Here is an 18,936-nt window from a genome sequence, read left to right as displayed (position 1 = left end):
GTAATGGAAAGCTAGAAGCCTGTAATGAGGCGGTGACACCCTCCAGCAGATCACTAGGGAACTGGTCCCTTCAGCTGCCAATCCAGGGATGCCCCCTCTGTGGGCAGCGTCCTGTTTCCCATCTTCCAGTCCATTGTTTCCGCGTGCTTGTCCCTGCCTCCCCTGCTGCGGTATTTGAGGTCGTCTTGTCTGTTTACCTATGGCTTGTGCAAGATCCGGGTCTCCTGCGGTGGCTGGCCTAGGCCTCCATGATCCCCCTGCTTTCAACAGTTTTTTTTTTCCTGTTGAGCCTGGGGCGCCGAAGGACTCCCATTGTCTTACAGATTACCCCCCCCCCACATTCTCCTGCACCCCCGCCTGGCAGGACACCCCGAAGGGCTTCCTGTCTGTTCACCTCCCTGGGCACGTCCTCCTTCCTCACACTTCCAGGAAGAGTCCTCTTGCCTCAAAAAATACCCCTTCTAGGAAGCCCGAGGGAAATCTGGGCCAGGCCCGCTCCTGGCCTCCCTGTCAGGGCCTGACGAGGGCCTGGACCAGCAGGGGTGCGCCTCCCGTTTGCACATGTTCTGCTCCCGAGTGCGGGCTGGGACCAGGCTCTGGATCTTATTGTCTGCTGCTTCCTCTCTGTGGAAGCTCTCGTTGCTAAGTTACAGCCGCCCCTTGCACAGGCCTCCCAAGCTGGGGAAGGGGAGATGTACAGATGGCGTCAGGGTCCTATGCAAGCAGTGCTCGAGGCCTCGGGCCAGAAGTCTTTGTTTAGGAGAAGGACTTTATCTCCTCCATCGATCCAACTAATATTTATCGAACACTTCCTACGTGCCAGGCTCTGTGCCAGGCGGCAAGGAGGCAGGCATGAGCCCGCCTCTCCACTCGTATCTGGCAGCCCACTCCACTCTTTGTTAACTACGCTCCAGATCTCCAGCTCCCTAAGATAAGGACAGCGCCGGACACCGTACGTTGATCGCTGTAGCTGGGCACTGTTCTAAGGGGTTAATGCTTACCTACTCATTGGATCCTCCCTACAGTGTCGTAAGGTGGTGATTCCAACATTATCCCCATTTTATGGAGGAAAACAGGCACAGAGATGGGAGCAGCCATTTACGGGGGCCGAAAACTAGGATGAAAACCCTGATTAAACCCAGCACGTCTGATTCCCAAGGATGTCCTTTGAGCCATGGATGCTGCTGTTGTGGTCTGCTTATGTTTGGAACAATGGGAGGCAACAGAAGGTGTCAAGCAGGCGGTGAACACGATCGCAGGGTTTTTCAGAACCGAGAGTAGCCATGAAAACAGCCAGGATCAAGGCAGGAGTGGGTGGAGACGGGCTTGGCAGGAGGCCTGTGCGTGGGGCCAGGCGAGAGCTGGTGGAGAAGGAACGACATCGAGGGCATTGGCTTGGGAAGAATCAGACCCACAAAGAATCATGTCCACGTGTATGGCCTAGGTTGAAGTTCTTATTTTCCAGTGTCTGCTCTCAGCTATGTTCTTTTTCTGCCCTTTGGCACCTTAGACAGAGTCTTTAATTTTATGGTCACCTTTGGTATTTGAAAGACACAGTCCAGTCAAGTTTAAAATTCAAATCCCAATCAGGCTCAAACTTCATCTGTTCCACCTTCTCCAACACTAACCAGGCTTTGGACTTGGAGCGGAAATGATGTATGATCTCACCTTTCCTAGTTTTCCGGGCTTCGGTACCTCGTTTGGAGCAGAGGGGCAGAGAGTGGTCAGGTCGCAGGGTGAGCACTTCCTTGTCTTTGTGCTTCTGAGTCCATTCCTCTGGCTGAAGGCTGGGGGAGCAGCTATGGCCACCGTGAGACCCGAGGATGCCTTCCTGAGCCTCGTCCCTCACCGAACACCCAATAAATACATGCAGATTGAGCGAATGACAAAAATGAACTCAGAAATGTGTAAACAGACGTATGATCCTGCAGGGGGTGTGGGAATATCTGAAATGAAATCTCCTGAATGGCAGGTTTTCCGTGTGTCTTCACCTGGGTTTGGGTGTAGACAACAGTGTTGTCTATGTGTATAGACAAAAGGAGACTTCAGAGGTGGTTTTTGATGGTGACAATTCTGGCCTTCAGTGCCCCGTGGTCCAACTCACGACTCCAATTCTAATTTCCCTGCACAACTTTCATCCTTCCGTCAAACTCCTTGCTCTCCGGTACGTTGGGATATCTTTGTGTGATGTTGCCTGTATGTGGGGGCTGAAGGGAGGCCTCTCCCAAGAATCTGTAGATGAGGAAACGAGGATTGTCTGCTGAGAATTCAACTTCAAAATCTGTGCAGAGCGGAGAGCTGCAAGGTCACCTTCAGGAGACAGCGTGGTTCCCTGGGCGGCCATGCCTGACAGTAACCGGATTGAATGAATTAATACACCTACAGGGAGCATGTGTTAGTCTGAAGTCACACTGCTTAGCCGTGGTACAAAAAGGAAGGAGAATCCCCAAGGCAGTGACCATACAAAGGAGAGACTGCGTGTGGGCCAGCAGACCTGTAAGGTGATGGCCAGCCCTGTTATGGTGAGGGAAGCGAGCCCTGTAGTCATTCTCTTTCTGTCTATTTCTGTCTCCCTGGCTAGACCGTCTTTGCCAGGGAGATAGACACATCGGTTCATCTTAGCGTGATGCCATTATATATTAGATGCGTCTGCTTGTTTTCCTTATTGAGATAATGCTTCATGCGTGTCTTACAGAGTAAGACCTCCACAAATATGAGCTATTATCGGATGATGAGTTGGCTTTCTACACGAGAGGATGTACTAGTCAAATGAACAGAATTACTCTATCTCGGGACAATATAATTCTTGATTAAAAAATAAACTGGCATTCCAAGTTTAGGCAGGCTAAATGTTGATAAGGCTCTGAAATAGGACTCCTTCTTCAGTGAGCTGAGAAAGTCAAGTGCTCCAGCTTGCAGGGCTGGCCATCAAACCCTGGATGGGGTGAAATCTCTTTTTTTAAATAAATAAACAAATTATTTATTTGAGAGAGAGAGAGGGTGAGCATGTGAGAAGAAGGGTAGAGGGAGAGAATCTTCAAGCAGACTCCCCTGCTGACCGCAGAGTCTGACAAGGGATTCCGTGAAACAAAGAGTTGGACACTCAACCGATTGAGCCCCCCAGGAGGCCCTGGATGGGATGCAATCTTGATGGCCACCCCAGCTTCCTCTATCTAAAGCCCCGCCTTCCTAGACGGCTCAGCTTAGCCATGCCCACCACTGACACCAACAGTATGAGCTCCCTTATCCAGTTCCTTTATACCTGCTCTCTGCACCCCCAGGACAAAACACAGGTGGGCGGAGGTAAACCATCTGAGTTAGGCATAGGGGCTTGTAAGTTACAGGATCTAGAGATGCACTAGCTCTGTGATGTTGGGCAAACTCCATCACCTCTCTATGACTCAGTTTTCTTCTCTGTAAAATGGGTATCACAGCATCTACTTTGTTGGGGGCCGATGATGAATGCATGTAACCCACGACCTAGCACGAGCTCCGTAACTGTTCATCGTTGTTGTCGGCTGAACACACATCCTATCCCTGCGGCTCGTGTGTGAGCTCCCTTCAGCAGGGCTCTGTCTGTGGACTTTCGTTCCTCCATTGATAAAATGGGAATTGCAGTAATAGTATAGGGTTTTGGAGAGAATAAGTTAGAAAATAAGCATGAAAACTCCGTTGGTTCCTGTACGTACCAGGTGTTCAAGGAATCCCTTCCATTATTCTAACTTAGTATTATGGTGCAGATTTGCAGTTGAAGAACTAGGCCTGGGCCTTGACCATGATTGACTTTGGACGTGTGTGTGACTGTGGTCATGACCAGCCCTTCACAAAGGCTAGGATGCTGTAGCTCCCCTTCCTGGGGTGGTGGTAGCTGAGGCCAAGGGGCTCATTGCCCGACTCCCAGGAATTCCTGGGAACGAACTCCTGACTACAGGCATATTCTACTCCTCGTGTCCGAGACGCGCTCTCTCGCTCACACTCTGAGGTCCAAGCAAATGTTCCTTCTTCGATCTTCCTGACTTTCTCCCTTCATTGCATATCCACTTACCCCTAACTCTTCCTTCCTCTAGCTTTTCATGCATGTATCATGGCACGAGACAGACTTTTTTTTTTCATTCATTCATGTGTCCTATATATATGCATACAGACGTGTTCTATATATATCTACATCTATATGTTTGTACTAGTAGGCAGAGACCATGCCTAATTCATAATTTACTCTCCAGCACCTAGCAGCAGCTTAATTGAGGTTATAGATAAGGCTAAAAGGACTGAAAAAATGTTCAGTACATGGGCCATAGGCTCCTTTTCCAATGCTGGGGTTGTGGGTTGTTCTAACCCACTGTATGCCTGAACTAGGTCCCTGCTGTGACCAGGAGACCACCTGGGAATAAGTGTGTGACTGGACAGCAAAGAAAGATCAAAATAAACTCAGGCCTTCAGACAGAGCCTGGCACCGAGCAGACCTAAGGCTGTTCTTACTCCTGAGCACATGTGCGGGGTGCAGAGACACCGCACAGGTTGGACAGCAGGAACAGAGGTAGTCTGGGCCCTACTGTCCCAGCAGATTTCTTCTGAGAGGTGAAGTTTTCCGTCTCCCCCCACCCCAGAAACCCTGGAGAAGGCAGTGGGAGCTGTTTCTGTTTTTCCTTCGGTCCTGGGTAGAGGGAGGTGATCATGGCCTTGATCTTCTGGACCCTCTGGCTTGCAGACATCGGAGTGATCCCGGACACGGTGGGTTTTAGGACTATGGGGAGACTCATGTATTCACGAGTCTTAAGGAAAGGATCATTACTGATAAATAAACACAGGCATTGTTCTAAAGCAAAATTTGTGTTTTTCTCTCAAGGGTCCTGGGAAATCAACAAGCAGCCCACGTAGCTGAGAACAGCCAGGCAACCCCTCCCGACCCCAGATTACTGCTAATGATAAGAGCTGGAAGACCAGCTCCCTGCACATGAGGGAGGGGGGCTCTACCCCCTGAGGTTAGAGATGCACTTCATCTTTTGGGATTTTCCACAATAGATTTATTTTTAGCAAGAAAAGACTTAAAATCTCAGCAACTCAGTACAACTTGTTTGCTTAAAGCAAGTTGCTTCTCGGGAGGGACATGGAGGAGGAGGTTTGAGAGTTCTCTCTGACCACAGAAGAGAATATCATTTTGCAGAAGTCCCCAAGAGTCCTGATCCCAGCAGGCAAGCTTCTGGGGGGACCCCTCTGAGAAATAATGTTCTGTTCCTACAAGCCCCTCAACTGTTCTCTGCCCCTTTTTTTCTTCCTGCTTTCACGGAGGTATACTTGGCATACAGCATTGAATAAATGTTAAGTATACAACATCATGATTTGACATACATATGTTGCAAAACAATTACCACCATAAGTTTTAACTTCCATCTATTCATATAGTTACACATTGTTTCCCTTGTGATGAGAACTTTTAGGATCTGCTCTTTTATAGCTTTCAGATTTACCATAAAACAGTATCAACTATAATTCTCTTATGCATTATATTCCCATTACTTCTAACTGGAAGTTCCTACCTGTTGACCCCCTTCCTCTAATTCCCTCTCCTCCAGTCACCCACCTCTGGTAACTACATGTTTTGTTTTTTAATTTTGTTAATTTTTTTTTAGGAGTTGGGGGTTTTTAGATTCCATAGGTCAGTGAGTTCATACAGTGTTTGTCTTTCTCCATTTGACTTATTTTGCTTAGCATAATGCCCTCAAGATCCACCCATATCATTGCCCCTTTCCTAAACTGAGGGAGTCTAGGACCTTGTTTCCTGAAGACTGTCTTATGGATCTACAGTCCCAGAATTCGTGGCTCTCAGAGAAAATACTCTGTAGTCAGAGGGACTGGGAAATACTGCCCACTCTACTTCCCTTAGTTCACTCCAACTAATATTGCTCTTTTGTTTTTCCTCAAATATACCAGGCACATTCCTGCCTCAGGACCTTTGTACTTGCTGTTCATTCTGGTTGGTATGCTGTCCCTCCTGATATCTGCACAGCTTTTATCTCCAATTCTTTACTCAGAATTACCTTTTTGGTGAAGTCTTCATGAGACACTTTTATGTCTCACTTCTCATTTTTTTTTTATTCTTTTCTTAGCACTCACCACTGACTTCAGTGAATTATGCCACTTTCTGTTCTTTAACTTAGGATTGCTGAATTCTATTTTAAGGGTCCCTATGGCAGGGGAAAATAAACATGGCAAACTGTTCATTGGCTTTTAAAGCTTCCGTGGAAAGTAACACACCTCATTTAGGCTCCTATTTCATGGGACCGAACAAATCCCACAGCTACATCTAACTTCAAAAGGAAAGGAAAATGAGTGGGGAACCTGAGCCTAAAAGGAGAGCTGGAATGTCTGTTAGTACTTATGACTACCGTTTCCTACTCTTCAGTGGCTTTCAATGGCTCATGTGGTTAAGTCCAAATTCCTTTATAGAACTTTACAATCTCTGCATGATCTGGCTTTGCTGACCTGTTAGATTCACCCTTCAGCTTAGAGGTCATTTCTTCCGGGAAGCCCACCTTGATCCCTCTGCCTGGGTAAGGGTCTCTTCACTGGATGTATTTCCAGAAACTTGGAACTTCTTAGCACATCACTCCTTGATGGTATCTCTTACTAGAAGCTTCCCCGTGATCCATCAGTCAGTCTTAAAACCCATCCAGTTGGGGTGCCTGGGTGGCTCAGTGGGTTAAGCCTCTGCCTTCAGCCCAGGTCATGATCTCAGGGTCCTGGGATCAAGCCCCACATCAGGATCTCTGCTCAGTGGGGAGCCTGCTTCCCCCTCTCTCTCTGCCTGCCTCTCTGCCTACTCGTGATCTCTTTCTCTCTCTCTGTCAAATAAATAAATAAAATCTTAAAAAAAATATCCAATCTCTCATAACCAATGTTTCAAAAAAAAAGAAATAGGACATAATAAGACACACAATAGAATATCTTTGTAGTAAGGATTAGTCATGTTCTGTGAAATTTTTGTCTCCGTGTATGTGTGTGTGCATGTTCACGAGAGCGCGGGTGGACTGGTCTTGTGTGTTGGGTTGACTTGTAAAATGTATTTCTTAATCTGGCTTGTGGTCAAGGACTACACGTTCGGTGGGGCCTGGGACCACCTCCGTTTCATCTATCCTGATTCCGCAGTGCCCAGCCCTGTGCTTGCACAAAGGGACTTCAAATTCTTCTCTTTAATTTATGAATGAATTCTCTGCGACTTCAGCTACGCACGAAGCTTCATTTGAAGCAGGGTGGCTGGTTTGGGTTGACCGTGTTTCAGTCCTATTGTTCTTGATGAATAGAGGCCAGCTTCGATTTCCAGTGCCAGGACTACCCTCTCTTCCTGTGCCCAGCTAGACAGACAGCTCTCTGCCTGTGCCCAGCTGGACGGACAGATCTCTGCCCATCTCAGCAGTCCTCTGCGTCTGGGCACATATGCCTGGAAGAGTTCTTTCTTTTAACCAAGGCCTGTTGGCTTCCTTCTTAAATCCAGTACTGTCCTTAGGCACAGGGATAGTAAGTTGCTATAAGTAAGTTGCTCCACTAAATTTACTCTCAGGAGTCAGGAAAACAGGAGCTCAAATACCATTTTGTTACTGGTTGCATGAGTGTAAGTGGGATGCCTCTCTGAGCAGAAATGTCTTCCTCTCAAATCGAGGAAAAAAACTCTCTCTCTGAGTTGATGTAAGGATTGGAGAGGATGTTTATTATTCACCTCTGGCCATGTAGGCATTCAATAAATCATGGCTATTTATTCTCATTATTATTATTATTTTATTGACATTTTAAAGTACTTGAAATTCATCTACAAGTAACTCCTTTGAGCGAAGCATCATTTACAACAAAAACGTGCGAGTTTCCCCGGGAGGGTTAAAGATCTGAAGTCATTATCAATATCTTCAGTATCTCTCTCTCTCTTTTTAAAAGATTTATTTATTTTAGAGAGAGAGAGAGGGCATGAGCAGGGGAGGGGCTGAGGGTAGAGGACAGAATCTCGAGTAGACCCCATGCTCAAGGGGGCTTCATCTCGCAGAGATCACAAGCTGAGCTGCAATCAAGAATGGGCAATGAGGGGCGCCTGGGTGGCTCAGGGGTTAAGTCTCTGCCTTCGGCTCAGGTCATGATCTCAGGGTCCTGGGATCGAGCCCCGCATCGGGCTCTCTGCTCAGCGGGGAGCCTGCTTCCTCCTCTCTCTCTGCCTGCTTCTCTGCCTATTTGTGATCTCTGCTGTCTCTGCCAAATAAATAAATAAAATCTTCAAAAAAAAAAAAAAAAAAAAAAGAATGGGCAATGAACCCATTGAGCCACCCAGGACCACCTTTAGTATCTTTTGTGACATTAAAGTACAAATATCTTAGTATCTGTAGTATCTTCATAGTATGGGTATCTATATTATGAGTATTTGTAGTATCTTTTTGCACCTGGGTGGTAGGACTAGCTTTAGCATCTAGAGTAGGAGTATCTGCAGTATCTTTTAGCATTTTTAAAAAAGATTTTATTTATTTATTTGACAGAGAGAGAGGTCACAATTAGGCAGGCAGGCAGAGAGAGAGAGAAGAAGCAGGCTCCCTGCCAAGCAGAGAGCTTTTAGTATTTTTATAGTAGGAATAACTATATCTTTATTTAACATAGGGTCAGCTGATCAGGCTTTGCTAGGAGGGAAGGAAGAGAAAAGAAGCCTGGGGTGAGGGAGGAGTATGGCCAGAGGACAGAGGAGGGGTCTAGATGTTCTATCCCGTACAGGTGCCGTCTCTGTTGCAGGAGGCGAATGCGGTTGATGCTCCGTCTTCGTGTCTGTTCCCCACTGTGCTATGTATCCCTTTTAGCAGGTCGGCCACATCTTTGCCAGAGACAAGTGCAGAATAAAAGTGTAGGGCCTCTTGTTCAAAGAGGAGGAGAAAAAAAGCTTTTGTCTTTCTCTGGGTGTGTCATGGTGTTTATTTGCTATATACCGTGTGCTCACTGCGCCGTGTGATCCATGCAGGCAAATACTGACCTGCACTGGCACCAGATCCTGGCTGGGACTTGCACAGGCTGTACGCTCCCTGGACCCTCCCGCACCTGCACCCTCTGGGGAGGGGCTCTGAGCACCTGCCCTGGGGAGGCAGCCGGTAGGAGAGTCAGAAGCACGCAAGCTGATGTTTCAAGCCCCAGCACGTGCTCTGTGGTCCGGTCAGACTCCACCTACAAACTCCACATTCAGAGAGAAAATGATCAAGAATTTTGGATGACAAATAGAGATCGTCAAATCCCAGGCATGGGGCTCCCTTCTGCATGCATGTCCCTGTGTGGCCAGCGTGGTCACGTGATGCCTATGAAGCCAGTGCTGCTTCCTTGATCTCACGAACCCCGGCCCGGCCACCGTCTGCCTCTGGCCCTCTCCAAACCTTCTGTCTTCATCCCAGGCACCCTTGGGTCCTGGGCAAAATCCCTAGAGGCTGCTGCCTCCTCTCCCTCCTCCTGATTCTCCCTACGGCGTGGCTAGTGGGGTGACCGTCCTTCTCTACCTGCGCAGCCCCGTGGTGGGTGCAGCTGGGAACTGGAGCCAGAAGAGAGAAGGTACTCCCTCCCAGTGTGTCTGCTACTCCCGCTCCCAGCGCTTGTCAAGAGGTCTCTGAGTGAAAAACGACTATTTGTGTACATTATTGATCACCTACCCGGGAAAATGACTGTAACCTTTCTATCTTGGCAACCACAGAACCCACCCCCCCCTGCCTTGGCCGGGAGCAGCCTGGAGGTTTTGAGTGCCGGCCAGGGCTGGGGAAATGTTCGCCGTGGCCGGCCCGGCGGCCTGCTGCCTCTCTTGCTTTCCCTCTCCACCTGGAAAGGAAGAAGTGCTTGATGGGGAACAGAGCAGGTAGACTTGCAAGAGCCAATACACGGAAGCCTCAGACAGAGGCTTCGTCCACTGTCAGAACAAAGCACAGCTAGAGGGCTGTGGAAACCGGGTCAGAACTTGGGATCTGGAACTCCTGTGCCTGGGTTCGAGTCCAGGCTCAGGTACTTTCAGCCTGTATGCCCCGACACTCTGTTTTCTTATCTGCGGAATATGTCTAGAAATAATTCCTGTTTCATCGTACCCTGGATGGGAGTGGCAAATGAGCTAATGTGCAAAGAAAGTGCTTCTCAAGCTGTAAAAATATTTGCCTGCCTTGTGGGAGGTGATAGAGAAAAAGAACTCAATTCATGATGGTAATACTGGCTTGGGGTACTCTAGCCTTCTGGGTCCTATACTGTGCTTAAGAACAAAAGTACTAGTATTCTCTTGTTGGTGCAAAATACTGTTATTTCTATAATAGTAAAATAATAGGACTTAACTGTTATAATTTATATAATCTTATATTATTATGTACTAGTATAATGTTTGTATAATATCAATAAAATTTAAAGTAGGTTATTATATTCTAATAAATACTGAAGACTATTATTTCAGAAGTTGTAAAAATGTAAAATTGGAATTATTTACACCCTGAGGCATCTTGGGAGGGATTTCCCGCATTAGAACTTCTAATCAAAGAAGTGTTATTGAGAGAACATTCTGATCGTATCCTTCCTCCATTTAAAACTTTTCAAAGTATCTTTTTTCATTTTTATTCCCATTTTGCAGTATTACTAGTAAAGTCCGGTATTATTACTTATGTTAATTATTTCTATTTTTTCCAGAGCCAGTTTTGCTCTCCATGGGCTGCCAGAGGGGTCCTGAGTGGGCTGAGAATTGGGGTAGGACAGAGGATCATAGGGGAAGTGTGAGGAGGAGAAGGTGTGGGGAAGAGGTTAGGGAAGAAGAGATAAGAGGTCCCTCCTCTCCTCTCCAAGCTGGCCACCTCTCTGGCCTCCACGCTCCCAAGTGGCATTTCCTCTGCCCCCCCCCCTCCCTTGAATCTACTGGGTTCCGACGTCCCTTGTTTGGGGACTAGGACAAAGGACTCGCAGCGCTGCAACTGTCCAGCTTTCTATTGGAACGTCTGAAGAGAAACTCATTGTTATAAACCTCCAGGATTCAATATAAAGAGGATTCATTGTGCTTTTTTAATTTTGCTGTTGCCATCCCTGTGAATAACATGGGAAAATTGGGTGTCGGACAAACTCTGCCGTATCTGTCACCTTAGCAAATTCCGTCACCTTGCTGAGGTTCTGTCGGTCTCCTTCTCTTTAAAATGGGAGTTAATGGGGTGCCCGGGTGGCTCAGTGGGTTAAGCCTCTGCCTTCGGCTCAGGCTCTCTGCTCAGCGGGGAGCCTGCTTCCTCCTCTCTCCTCTCTGCCTGCCCCTCTGCCTACTTGTGATCTGTCAAATAAATAAAACCTTAAAAAAAAAAAAAAACCTGGTCTACTCCAGTGCTAAAATGTTTTTTTAAAAATAAATAAATAAAAATAAAACGGGAGTTAAACTGGGCTGTGGCCGCAGGTGAACGGCACCTTCCCAACGTGTTTTGCGTGGCTCTTGGTTCATGCTGGAGCTCGGTGAAGATGGGGCCTCCTCCTTAACGATTCTCCGGCCCCACTGTACCACTCTAGCCCCGAGAGCCATCTAATTAGATGAATCGTAGCGCGGTCCCCCCTCCTACCCCCAGACAATGTTTAATCACTCAGTCTAACCTCTCCATGACACAGCGTTTGTGGCCGCGGCTGTGGTGGTGAATTGAATTCTCTGATTAACGGAGTGTTACTGAGAAAACCCCTTTTGTCCTCACCTGTGCAGTCACACATCTTTGTAAAAGAGAGTATAATCTGTTTTCCTGCCTTAGCAAGTAGGGCTAGAAACAAAACGGGCTCTCTGTCTTTTTGACGACTCCGTGCCCCTCTCAAAGCACCACACAGTCCTGAACAGAAAGGGCAGACAATTCTGCACTGAGCGTGTCCTGGCCTGGAAGATGGATTCCAGAATAACACCTACACCTATTTTGTTAGCTTGCCAGTTCCTTCTCTCTTGAGAAAATCGAGCATCATGAGCTATGGGAGTGTGTGGTCAGGGTGAAGAGAGAAAAGGCACGGGCAAGCCAAATTCTTAAACTAATGGAGGATGCCCTGTGTACCTTGGGGGCTGTGGTCATTTGAGAATTCCCTTTAGTTTGAAGGTACTTGAGCTGTCTGTCCTAGCCGCAAGCTCCCGGTTCCCACAGCCAGACCCGCCTCTGGGAAGAGCGGTGCAGCTCGCTGCCCAGTTTCCTGGGGACAGAGCAGGGAGGGCTGTGGGCTTCTAGAAGTTTCCTCTGATGCACGCATCCCAGCAAGCAGAGGCTCCCTTGGCATGATTAGCCAGCATCTGTATTTGCGCTGTTTTCGCACGTGTCATCCTCCCATTCCTTCTCCCACAAGGGTCCCCATTTTACTGGTGAAGAATGAGCAGTTCAGAGAAGCTGAAGGACTTGACTAAGGTGAACCAGCTGTGGCCGGGCTGTCAGATGTGTGAGCTCCAAAGCAGGTTGGTCCCCCCAGGCTCTCTCTCTTTTATATTACAAATGTTATCCTATTTAAATATGTTTGGATCATCCACAGTGCAGTTAGAATGACTCTGTGTTTCCTTGATAAGTACTTTTTATTTTTGATTTTTATTTAAATTAACATATAACATGTTATTGGTTTCAGAGGTAGATGTCAGTAATTCATCAGTCTTATAAAACACTCAGTGATCCTTACATCACATGCTCTCTTTAATGCCCATCACCCAGTTACCCCAACCCCCCAACCTCCCCTCCAGCAACCCTCAGTTTGTTTCCCATGATTAAGAGTCTCTTAGGGTCTGTCTCCTTCTCTGACGTCATCTTGTTTTAGTTTTTCCTCTCGTCTTCTGTTTTGAGTGAAACAGAAGTGAAATCATATATTTGTTCTTCTCTCATTTATCTTGCTCAGCATAGTACCTTCTAGTTCCATCCACATCCTTGCAAATGGCAAGATTTCATTTAATGGCTGCATAGTATTCCATTGTGTATATATACACCGCATCTTCTTTATCCATTCATCTGTTGATGGACATCTAGGTTCCTTCCATAGTTTGGCTATTGTGGACATTGCTGCTATGAACATTGGGGTGCATGTGCCCCTTCAGATCACTATATTTGTATCTTTAGGGTAAATACCCGGTACTGCTATTGCTGGGTTATAGGGTAGCTCTATTTTCCACTTTTTGAGGAACTTCCATGCTGTTTTTCAGAGTGGTTGCACCAGCTTGCATTCCCACCAGCAGTGTAGGAGGGTCTCCCTTGCTCTACATCCTCACCACCATCTGTCGTTTCCTGACTGGTTAATTTTAGCTATTCTGACTGGTGTGAGGTGGTATCTCACCATGATTTTGATTTTTATTTCCTGGATGCACTTTTTCATGTGTCTGTTGGCCATTTGGACGTCTTCTTTGCAGAAATGTCTGTTCATGTCCTCTGCCCATTTCTTGATTAGATTATTTGTTCTTTGGGTGTTGAGTTTGCTAAGTCCTAACAAACTTTGCTAAGGATACTAGCCCTTTATCTGATATGCCATTTGCAAATATCTTCTCCACTTCTGTCAGTTGTTTTTTGGTTTTGTTGACTATTTCCTTGCTGTGCAAAAGCTTTTGATCTCGATGAAGTCCCAGTAGTTCACTTTTGCCCTTGCTTCCCTTGCCTTTGGCGATGTGTCTAGAAAGAAGTTGCTGCGGCTGAGGTTGAAGAAGTTGCTGCCTGTGTTCTCCTCATGGATTTTGATGGATTCCTGTCTCACATTCAGGTCCTTTATCCATTTTGAGTCTGTTTTTGGGTGTGGTGTAAGGAAATGGCCCACTTTCATTCTTCTGCATGTGGCTGTCCAATTTTCCCAGCACCATTTGTTGAAGAGACTGCCTTTTTTCCATTGGACATTCTTTCCTGCTTTTTTGAAGAGTAGTTGCCCTTACAGCTGAGGGTCCATTTTTGTGTCTTCTGTTCCATTGATCTGTGTGTCTGTTTTTGTGCCAGTACCATACTGTCTTGGTGATTATAGCTTTGTAATAAAGCTTGAAATCTGGAATTGTGATGTCACCAGTCTTGGTTTTCAGAATAACTGTTGTTTTTTTTTTTTTTTTTTTAAAAAGCTTTTGTTTATTTGAGAGAGAGGGAGGGTAGGAGAGAGAGTGAGTAATCGAGCATGAGTGGGGGTGTTGGGGCAGGGAGAGGGAGAAGCAGACTCCACTCTGAGTGCAGAGCTTGATGTGGGGGTTGATCCCAGAACCCTGGGATCATGACCTGAGCTAAAGGCAGATGCTTAACTGATGAATCACCCAGGCTTCTCTAGAATAACTTTTTAACTGGAGCGAGCTTTATCCTAATATCTAAGTGATATCCACCAGACAAACCTGTGTGTGTGGGGGGGGGGCAGGGAGGAAGTGGGAAATGCAGGGCAGTGTCCAGAGCAAAGCTCTGCGGAGGATGAAGAAAGAGCTGTAGAAGTGAAGGATTCCAGCCACATTATTGCATTTGATCCCTACGACCTGAGAGCTCAGATATTATCTTCTCCATTTTACAGATGACAAAACTGAGGCTCAGAGTGATTAAGCAATTTTCCTAAGGTCATGGAGCTAGGAAACAAATAAGCCAGCTGGATCTTCTTGTCTCTCCACCTTCTATTTTTCTACTCCACTTTGTTGCCTTCTAGGACATTGGATACATGTGGGATAGGTTTGGGTGGTAATTTTCCAAGGCCTTTGCAGACATGGAGAAACCCATGATTCCCATGGATGTTCCCAAGCGCACTGGGCGTGCAGATGAGGAAACTTATTGGTGACACTTTGGGCACAATAGGAAGAACAAAAACAGCAGCACCCAAGCTGGGCAACCACATCCCAATGCCAACCTCAGAAGCAGTGACCTTCCAAAGGTTTAGGGACCATGTTTGAATTCTGCAGCACTTCCTGAGCCGAAAGCCAGAGCTGATGCTCCCTAGATCACATCATTGTCCCCACAGGGACACAGAGGGAACTGAGTGTGTGTTTTGAAGCACCTGTCCTTACCAGGGTCTCTGTACGAAGAGCAGGTTGCCTGTGGTTCAGGGTCGGGGTGGGACAAACTCCCAGTGCTTCATTCCAGAGCTTTTCAATAGCAGACATCACAGGGCTCCCAGAGCACCCCATACCAACTGTGTCGAGTTGGCTGGTTTTAGTCCCACACATGTCTGCGGTACACCTGTGAGTTGCTACCCTCTGCCTTGTCCTTACGTGCATTACTTCCCCAACCGTCCTGGATGTACTACAAAGAGGTCCGTTTCATAGATGGGAAAACCAAGGTTCCGGAAAGCTAACTTCTCAAAGGGCACGTGGCTAATGACTGGTGGGTGCGGAATTTGAACCCAGTCCTTCAAGATTTCTGAATTCCTCCTCTTACACAAAGGTGCTTGTGGTCATCTGTTTTCTGAGGTAGATGACAGTCCTGATTAGTTGTGTCTGAGTCTCTGGGAGCTTACCATTCTTATTGCTGGGGTCACCTCGGAGTTCCATTTTAGAGGTTTGGGGGGTGCTTCTGAAAGTAGTTTTAACAAGTTCTACATCTCTACCCCACGTGGAAGAGCAGATATCCCATAAACACCCGTGTTCCTTCAGCTATCTCTAGCTGCCTGTGATGCCTTCTAGTGGGAAGCCCATCCTCCCTCTGAGACCCCTGGCTAAATCCCCAAGGTGAAGGTGAACTTTGGTTTAACTTTGGCATCTGTCCCCTTTCTCTGTGCCTCACTCCACAAGTTTCTCCTCTGGGAATGACATCTGTGATTGTTTTGTGTGTCAAATCGGCTAGGCTACTACTGTACCCAGTTATTCAATTGAACACTGATCTAGGTGTGGTCATGAGGGTGTGGTATAGAAGGAGTTAACATCTGTAATCAATTGGCTTTAAGAGATTATCCTCCAATACATGGGTGGGCCTTGTCCAATCAGGTGAAGGCGCTAGAAGCAAATATTGAGATCCCTGCTTACAGCAAAAAACAAATTCTGCCTTAAGACTATAGCATTCACTACTGCCCATGTTTCCAGCCTGCCCTATGAATTTCAGACTTGCCAGCCCTCTCAAGTGCAAGAACCAGCGACTTAAATCTCTTAACCTACATACATAAGCATGTACATACCTATGTATGTGTGATCTCACTGGTTTTATTTCTCTGGAAAGCCCTGACTGACACAGCCCCCTTTCTTACCTCTTAACTAATTGTCCCCCCACTCTCTCTTTCTGCTCCGCCTTCCTACTTCTTCCTTCCCTCTAACCTTCTCTGCCTTCTCTCCTACACTCCTCCCTCCCTCCTTTCTCTGAGCCAACCATGCCTGTCACGCATCAGACAACACGTTGGATGAAGATCATGCAGTCAGTGAATAAAATGCTTTTCCTGCCCTCAAGGAGATCACCCTCTACCAGTTATGCACAACATCAGTAAGGGACTTGCAGTTTAGAAATCACTTTTGCTTATATTCTCTCCGTTAAATCTGGATTTAAGTAACTCTTTTTAGCTAAAAAGTATAGCCACGATTCTCCCACTAGACCTGAGAAGGTGTAGTGGCATCTTGTGATCTGTCCTGACTAGGGACGTGTCAGAAGGGACCCAGTGTGGCTATGGCCACCTCCACCCCTCCTTTTCCCACAGCCCCGTCTTTCCCCTGCACTCTTCTCCCCACCCCTTCCCTGGCTGCAAGTCCTCACTCCCTCCTCTGCAGTCCCGTTAGTTCTTGTTTATGTTTTTATTTGACACATTATATCATCTCTTACATTTCAGTTATTTGTTTACATAAACGTTTCCTTTCTGTATTGTAAGTTTCTCAGGGGCAAGATACAATGCTTTAGTCATTTTTTTTTTTCAGCACTTATGATGATTTGGACACATTTTCTCTTTACAGTTATTCCACTCGGTCTGTCAGGTGTGAATCTTGCTTTCCTCAGTATGGTTTCCTCAGCAACCTCGGGCAAGCTACTTAACCTTGCCGTGCCTTAACCCCCCTCGTCTGTAAAATGGGGATCCTAACAGCATCTACCCTTTAGGGTTACTGGGATGGTGATAGATGTGTTCACATCAAGTTCTTGGAAGGGCGCAGGCTCTCAAAAATATTAGCTATTGATAATAATTTTTCTCATCATCTTAGCCAAGAGTAAATATTTGCTAAGGAAACATCTGAATGAATAAATGCAAGATTCATATAAGCTTGGAATCATCCCATGTAATATCTGTTGAAAAGCTAAAGGGCTCAAGTTAGCAGCGAAGCCGAAATGCATTTCGGCTGACTTGGATTCTAATCCCAGTTCTGCGACTTGGCATTTGCTTTTGAGCAGGTCATTTAACCACTTTACAACACTTGTTCCTAATTTGCAAAGAGCAAATAAAATCTATTGCAATAGATGGCTTGACATCTATTGACAGGTCTGCTTGCCTTCAGTGTCAGGTCTGCAGGAAGGGCCCTGGCTGCAGGTGCAACGCAGACGCCCCCACACGGACAGCCATGACCCAGCTCTGAGGGGCGAGTGCTCCCAGCTCGGGACTTGCTGCTTTTGGTTATTAGCACCGAGGATCCTGATAGCAGATTTATAAAGTCAGCATTTGCTGAGTAGTGTATTGTGATCGGCTTTAAATAGCCTTCTGCCTCGGTGCAGGGTATCAGGCCTTCTCCTAATACCCAGTAACCTCATACTCCAAACATCAGCCAGCCATTGTGTAACTCCAATGACAGCAGGTTCTTGCTGCAAATCCTGAAAGCTGTCTCTTGGATACCCTTAACGTATTCATAACATTGGTATTTATGTATTTATCTCTGAAAACCATAACCTTGGAAAAAGCATTTAGGGGAAAGAAGGCTGTAGTGATTAAAGAAAGCTCTGTTCATTTGAACAACATTAAATACAACTGGCATAATGACAACTGTGAGATCTGATAGAATATAGAGAAGGCTGCAAATAAAGGGCTTGTATTTTTCCCTGATGTAACATAATGGTCACATTTTTCTTTCACAATGGTTTTGCCGAGATAAAGAACAAATTATACTGATTTGATTGCTACTTAGAAATACTTAAAATTGAAAAAGACAGCAGGTGGGCCTGGTTGGAAAGGATGGTTATTTTAGCATAACAGATGCATGCATAAAATATCGCCCAGCCAATTTTTTAATCATAAGACCCCCCCAATTTTTTTTCTCTACTCCTTTTCCTTGGGATGTGAGCAAGTGGGAGAAATAAGTAGGCGCTGCTTGAGGGCACCCTCTGGGCTCAAAGAGGCAGGCAGCTCCAGAGAAAGCTCTGGGAGGAGGAGGTTCTGGGATGAAGTGAGTCCACACTCTGGCAGATTGTAGGTGGGGAGGGAGAGCCAGATCCCTGGATGACCAGAGCCCGGGGGTCAGGGGACAAGTGCACAAGGTTGTATGAAACCATGCTCTGCCCTTTTAAAATCTGGTTTCCCCATTGCTGAGAAAAGGATGTGTCTGGCTTGCCAGCCTTGCATTCATTCCTGGGCCTCTTTTTTCTTGGATCTCGCCAGTCCTTAGTGTCACCAGGATGGCAGAAGCTAGGGACTCTGCCAAACCCTCCTTTTCGACTTCCAATTTCTCTGCTTCCAAGAAACATGAATTGGCAATTGTAAAATGAAGATGTGCTCAATTTCCCCTCCAAACGATGCCTCGTGGACCCGTGGCCTTGCTCCCGACTCCTGGTCTACACCCCGTCTTCTCTGTTGGAAGGCGCATAAGCCATCGATTCGCACAGCTATTTGTTAAAAATGAAAGAACGACTTTATTCCAGGTGAGTAAGTCCTGCAGTTGGGACGATAGAAAATACCAGGTTTTCAAATGGTTGGTGTGCAGCAGAGTCTCCGCTGACCTTTGTCGTGCTTAACACAAAGCCTCTGATCTTTGCCCTAGTTTGCTCTCCACCTGGCCGACAATCTCTTTCAGATTTGGAGGACAAGGTAAGCTGGAACATTTCCAGCAGGAACCAGGCAACCCCCCCCCCCAGGTTCAGGATGAAACTGGCT

The 18,936-nt window shown here is 46.6% G+C and overlaps 1 long non-coding RNA gene across 1 annotated transcript in view; it reads left to right on the top strand.

Annotated features, from left to right (window-relative positions):
- The window catches only part of LOC131836213 (uncharacterized), a 160,811-nt gene that overhangs the window by 41,711 nt on the left and 100,164 nt on the right, over positions 1-18,936 (top strand). The gene's annotated exons all lie outside the window — the stretch shown is intronic.

This window comes from Mustela lutreola, chromosome 1 (genome assembly GCF_030435805.1).
Source record: "Mustela lutreola isolate mMusLut2 chromosome 1, mMusLut2.pri, whole genome shotgun sequence".
Taxonomy (NCBI): Eukaryota; Metazoa; Chordata; class Mammalia; order Carnivora; family Mustelidae; genus Mustela; species Mustela lutreola.
Note: the sequence above shows the minus strand (reverse complement) of the source record. Positions and strands in the feature narration are given on the sequence as shown.